The 6,490-nt window shown below is 39.6% G+C and overlaps 1 long non-coding RNA gene across 1 annotated transcript; it reads left to right on the top strand.

Moving 5' to 3' along the window:
- Positions 1-5,188: 5,188 nt before the first annotated feature.
- On the top strand, positions 5,189-6,278 carry LOC139026574 (uncharacterized). The gene is made up of 3 exons (XR_011478415.1): positions 5,189-5,468; positions 5,624-5,879; positions 6,153-6,278. It is a non-coding gene; the product is annotated as an uncharacterized lncRNA (long non-coding RNA).
- The last annotated feature ends 212 nt before the right edge of the window (positions 6,279-6,490 follow it).

Genomic DNA, 6,490 nt, shown 5'->3' with positions numbered 1-6,490 from the left:
ACCTCCAGAGGTAGTAAGGAATGCAATATATTTATGGATATATTTTCAAGTGTAGACGGATGTGGACAGTGAAACCATTTAAAACTTCTCTAGGATAGTGGCAAGCATTTTCACGTTTGGATGAAAAGCATACCCAAATTCAACTGCCAGCTACTATCCCAGAAATAAGATATGCATATTATTTAGTAGATTTTGGATAGAAAACACTCTGAAGTTTCTAAAAACTGTTTGAATTATGTCGTGAGTATAACAGAACTTATTTAGCAGGCGAAACCCTGAGGACAAACCATTCAGATTCTTTTTTTGTTGAGGTCACTCTCTTTTCAATGTGATTTCATTGGGAATCCAGATTTCTCAAATTGACCTTCTTGCAGTTCCTACCGCTTCCACTGGATGTTCAAACAGTCTTTAGAAATTGGTTGAGGTTTTTTCCTTTGTGTAATGAAGAAGTACGGCATCTTGAACGAGGGTCACTTGGAAAGTGTACTTTTAGATAGAGGAGCATGACCAGAAAGCTAGCTACAGTTTGTTTTAATCTGTATTGAACACAGATCATCCGTATTCAATTTTATCGATTATTTACGTAAAAAAATACCTAAAGGTTGTATTACAAAAGTAGTTTGAAATGTTTTGGCAAAGTTTTCACAGGTAACTCTTGAGAATATTTTGTAGTCACGTTGCACAAGTTGGAACGCGGTTGTTTTTTCTGGATCAAACGCGCCAAATAATGGACATTTTTTGGATATATATTGACGGAATTAATTGAAACAGAAAGGACCATTTGTGATGTTTATGGGACATATTGGAGTGCCAACAACAGAAGCTCGTCAAAGGTAAGGCCATGAATTATATTTTTATTTCTGCATTTTGTGTCGCGCGCTGCAGGGTTGAAATATGCTTCTCTCTCTTTTGTTTACTCTGTTGGCTGTCCTTAAGATAATAGCGTCTTTTGCTTTCGCCGAAAAGCCTATTTGAATTCTGACATGTTGGCTGGATTCACACAAGTGTAGCTTTAATTTGGTATCTTCATGTGTGATTTAATGAAAGTTTGATTTTTATAGTAATTTATTTGAAATTTGGCGCTCTGGGCATTTTCTCTGGCTTTTGGCCAGTGAGACAGTAGCGTCCGCCTAAAACTCAGATTTGTGGATATAATATGAACTTTACCGAACAAAACATACATGTATTGTGTAACATGAAGTTCTCTTATGAGTGTCAATCTGATGAAGATCATCAAGTTTTATTAGTGATTCATTTTTTATCTCTATTTCTGCTTTTTGTTACTCCTCTCTTTGGCTGGAAAAATGGCTGTGTTTTTCTGTGACTTGGCTGCTGACCTAACATAATCGTTTGGTGTGCTTCGTCGTAAAGCCTATTTGAATTCTGACATGTTGGCTGGATTCACACAAGTGTAGCTTTTAATTTGTATCTTTCATGTGTGATTCAATGAAAGTTTGATTTTTATAGTAATTTATTTTTGAATTTGGCGCTCTGGGCATTTTTACTGGCTTTTGGCGAAGTGGGACATTAGGCGTCCACATATCCCAGAGATAGTTAATCCATCATTATCCCGCCACCAAAAAATTATATTGACAGGCTGGCCACTAATTGACTTTGGCATCAATTTGCGTTTTAAGGTAAATAAAGAATATATTTTTGAAAGAAATTTCTGTCAAAATAGTTCAATACAGGCAAGGACCAGAAAATGTGGTCCAATTGGATTCAAGTGGACGGATAGAAGACACATTTTAACACCATGGAAACAAAGGTGGACAGAATCAGGACACACTTTGATGTGTTTGTGGTGTGTGTGTGTGTGTGTTGTGTGTGTGTGGTGTGTGTGTGTGTGTGTGTGTGTGTGGTGTTGTGTGTGTGTGTGTGTGTGTGTGTGTGTGTGTGTGTGTGTGTGTGTGTGTGTGTGTGTGTGTGGTGTGCGTCCACAAGCAATGTCCATTCAGGTCTACTGAAGTCAACAGCTAAAAGGTTCACGTACGCAGCTGGGCTAATGGACCTATTTGCTAATTGTGTGTAATAACCGTTCACAGCGCAGAAAACTGCTCATTCGGTGTCTACCCCTCCCCACCCTTCTCTCTCTTTCTCTTTGCCTTGGTTCTCTCTCTCCATTCAGTTCCTCGGCTCTCTCTCTTCTTTAATATATCCCCCTCTCTCTCCCGAAAGAAATAATTCCATTAGCACTTTAAGAATTCATTATATTACAACTAAGAAATCATTCTATTACACTAAGAATCATTATATTATAACTAAGGAATCATTCTATTACAGCTAAGAAGATCATTCAATTACACTAAGAATCATCTCTATTACACTAGAACAATTATATTACCATCAAGAAATCATTTATTACACTAAGAATCATTATATTACACTATTACAACTAAGAATCATTATATTACACCATTACACTAAGAATCATTATATTAGACTAAGAATCATTCTATTCACACTGTTACAATGATAATCATTATATTACAGCTAAGAATCATTATAATTACACTAAGAATCATTCTATTACACTAAGAATATGATATTACACTAAAGAACCATTCTATTCACACTAAGAATCATTCTATTACACTAAGAATCATTATATTAGCACTATTACACTAATAATCATTCTATTACACTAAATAACATTTCTTATTACACTAAGAATCATTCTATAGACTAAGAATCATTCTATTAACACTAAGAATCATTCTATTACACTAAAAAATCATTCTAATTACACTATTACAACTAAGAATCATTCTACTTACACTAAGAACTAGGACTAGCTAACAGCCGACAGACACAGTGAGGTGAGGCTGTGCGGACTAGCTAACAGCCGACAGACACAGTGATGTGAGGCTGTGTGGACTAGCTAACAGCCGACAGACACAGTGAGTGTGTGGACTAGCTAACAGCCGACAGACACAGTGAGGCTGTGTGGACTAGCTAACAGCAGACAGACACAGTGAGGTGAGGCTTTGCGGACTAGCTAACAGCTAGACCTCCACTCCACCATGACCCCCAGGCCACAGCCTTTCAGTGGACAGTGTCTCTATGTCTTTGTTTGTCCATTTTCCTCTCTTCCCAGAACCCAATGATCCCACTGTAGGACAGGCCTTGCCGATATCACCCAGCCCTGTGTCTCGCTCTCCCAGTTGTTCCTCATCAGACACTAGACCAAGTGAAGAAGAGAGAGAAGAACGAGTTTTACCAGCTCAAGGAGTAGTGGCTGACACCGAGATGGAGGAGTTAACCTGCAAGGAGACAACTCCAACAGTCCAATCAGCTGAAGGTCCAGGGCCCTCATGCAGTTATAATGTGTTAAGCCACACCTCGAGTAGGCAGCCATCGCTGGTAAAGGATTATTACAGTGATATAATTATATAATATATTGACTGACAAATGAATTGGATTTATCTATAAATAATTTGAATACGTATATACAGTGCATTCAGAAAAGTATTCAGACCCCTTGACGTTTTCCACAATTTGTTACTTTACAGCCTTATTCTAAAAATGATTAAATAAATAAAAATCATCACTCTACACACAATACCCCATAATGACATCACAATACCCCATAATGACATCACAATACCCCATAATGACAAAGCGAAATCAGGTTTTTAGACAAAAATACTTTATTTACGTAAGTATTCAGACCCTTTGCTATGAGACTCGAAATTGAGCTCAGGTGCATCCTGTTTCCATTGATCATCCTTGAGATGTTTCTACAACTTGATTGGAGTCCACCTGTGGTAAATTAAATTGAGTGAACATGATTTGGAAAGGCACACACCTGTCTATATAAGGTCCCACCGTTGACAGTGCATGTCAGATCAAAAACCAAGCCATGAGGTCAAAGGAATTGTCCGTAGAGCTTTAAGACAGGATTGTGTCGAGGCACAGATCTGGGGAACGGTACCAAAAGATTTCTGCAGCATTGAAGGTCTCCAAGAAAACACAAACACTCTTCCTAGAGCTGGCCGCCCGGCCAAACTGAGAAATCAGGGGAGGTGACCAAAAACCTGATGGTCACTCTGACAGAGCTCCAGAGTTCATCTGTCGAGATGGGAAAGCCTTCCAGAAGGACAACCATCTCTGCAGCACTCCACCAATCAGGCCTTTATTGTAGAGTGGTCAGACGGAAGCCGCTCCTCACTAAAATGCACAAGACAGCCCGCTTGGCGTTTGCCAAAAGGCACATAAAGGACTCGCAGACCATGAGAAACAAGATTCTCTGGTTTGATGAAACCAAGATTGAACTCTGGCCTGAATGCCAAGCGTCACGTCTGGAGGAACCCTGGCACCATCCCTACGGTGAAGCATGGTGGTGGCAGCATCATGCTGTGTGGATGTTTTTCAGCGGCAGGGACTTGGAGACTAGTCAGGATTTAGGGAAAGATGAACGGAGCAAAGTACAGAGAGATCCTTGATGGAAACCTGCTCCAGAGCGTTCAGGACCTCAGACTGGGGCGAAGGATCACCTCCCAACAGGACAATGACCCTAACCACACAGCCAAGACAATGCAGGAGTGGCTTCGGGACAAGTCTCTGAATGTCCTTGAGTGTCTTCCAGCCAGAGCCCAGACTTGAACCCGATCAAACATCTATGGAGAGACCTGAAAATAGCTGTGTAGCGTCGCTCCCGAACCTGGTAGAGCGCTCAGGACCTCAGACTGGGGCCAGAGGATTGAGAGGATCTGCAGAGAATAATTAATGAAAGGCCCCAAATACAGGTGTGCCAAGCTTGTAGCGTCATACCCAAGAAGACTTGAGGCTGTAATCTCTGCCAAAGGTGCATCAGCAAAGTACTGAGTAAAGGGTCTGAATACTTACGTTAATATTATGTCATTTAAAAAAAAAATATATACATTTGCAAACATTTCTGAAAAACTGTTTTTGCTTTGTCATTATGGAGTACTGTCTGTAGATTGAGGGAGAAAAAAATAATATTTTAGAATAATGCTGTAACGTAACAAAATGTGGAAAAAGTTAAAGGGTCTGAATGATTTCAAAATGCAGTGCATATGTACAGTTCTATTCTCTATTCACTTCTCTAAACTGTTGGATTAAGAGCTGTTGTAATTACATTTTAGGAACTTTGTAATGAATTTACTCCAGACATCTTGGATCATGAGGGCAACGGAACTTACCGGTAACATATATTTCTTGTTTTCTCATTGTATGGTCGTAGATAGGAAATATTATTACATTATATTCCTCATGCTGTTTGTTCTACAGGTTCGTCCAGTGCCCCAGTGCAGGTCTGTTCCAGTGCAGTATAACAGGCCTGGTGTTTAGGATGGAGAGGGAGAGGTGCTCTATAGGACAGTCCACTGGGACAGGAGGCTTCTATCCCAGAGTGGCAAGAGACCTGCAGGACCCCTGTTCAAGTTTACATGCCTTAATGGGTCTGTCTGTCAAACTACACCTCCCACACTGTCAGATTCATTCTGGTAAGTATTCATTACAAGTAACTTTTAGGAATGAAAGAGGAATTTCTCTTTCAAACTGCTCTAAACAAGATAACTCTGCTAATATGCTACATTGTCTTGATTGTCATTTCTATTGTATATCTGGGAAAGCTCTAAATGTTCTCTTTCTTTCCTAGATGGGTGGATGTCAACTTCCTGTCTGTAGCCCATGTGACTGATGACAACACTGAGTTTATCCCTCCTCTTGAGATAACAGGAACACACATCATAATTAACATCACTGGATTCTCTGACTTATGGAATGTCCATGAAGAAGATGCTCCCATCTCCCCTATCCAGGGGCTTGTGTTGTTATTCTACCAACCGTTTGTCCCTGAACAGAAGTCCATCCTGAATGTGTTTTTGCTTCCCAGTAATGTTGTGAGAAAAGAGGTGAGCAGAACCTACAACCCTACAAACCCACTTTATTTGGCTGGTATTCAATCAAACACACAATGGGAAATGTAATGCTAGCTTAACGGCTAAACATTTAATCAAACCATTATGGGAGGCCTAGCAAGTTAGACTGAATTCCATCTGCTGACCTTTTTCATCTTATTGCATTATTATCAAACTTTAAGTATTTTTTACTCACATTCTCTGCAAGAAATAAATTAAAGGTAATTTTGAAGCACAACTAACCTGTCTATTGTTGGTCCTTTCAAGGTGCGGGAGGTGATTGAAAGGGATGGAATTAAAGAAATTCTAACAACTTCTCCGTGTAAACTAACCCCGAAGCAAGAATACACCCTCTCCACTAATCTGCAGATGGACATCGAATACAGCCAAAAGTAAATCTGGGCTATATTTCAATAAAACATTTTTTATTACTATGTAATTTTTCATTTCATTCTCACTCACTGACTAGTAGTCTCTTTATTTCAGAAGCAGACCAAACCAACTTTCTCTGCCGAGTTTTCCTGAAATTATGATTCCCTCATGACAAACTTACTCCCCATACTTTAGCCCCACTTTGTCACGTTGGTTCCTTCACGAAACTATAA

The sequence above is a fragment of the Salvelinus sp. IW2-2015 genome, unplaced genomic scaffold (assembly GCF_002910315.2).
Source record: "Salvelinus sp. IW2-2015 unplaced genomic scaffold, ASM291031v2 Un_scaffold5148, whole genome shotgun sequence".
NCBI classification, from domain to species: domain Eukaryota; kingdom Metazoa; phylum Chordata; class Actinopteri; order Salmoniformes; family Salmonidae; genus Salvelinus; species Salvelinus sp. IW2-2015.
The sequence above is the reverse complement of the archived record's forward strand: the minus strand, read 5'-3'. Positions and strand labels throughout refer to the sequence as shown.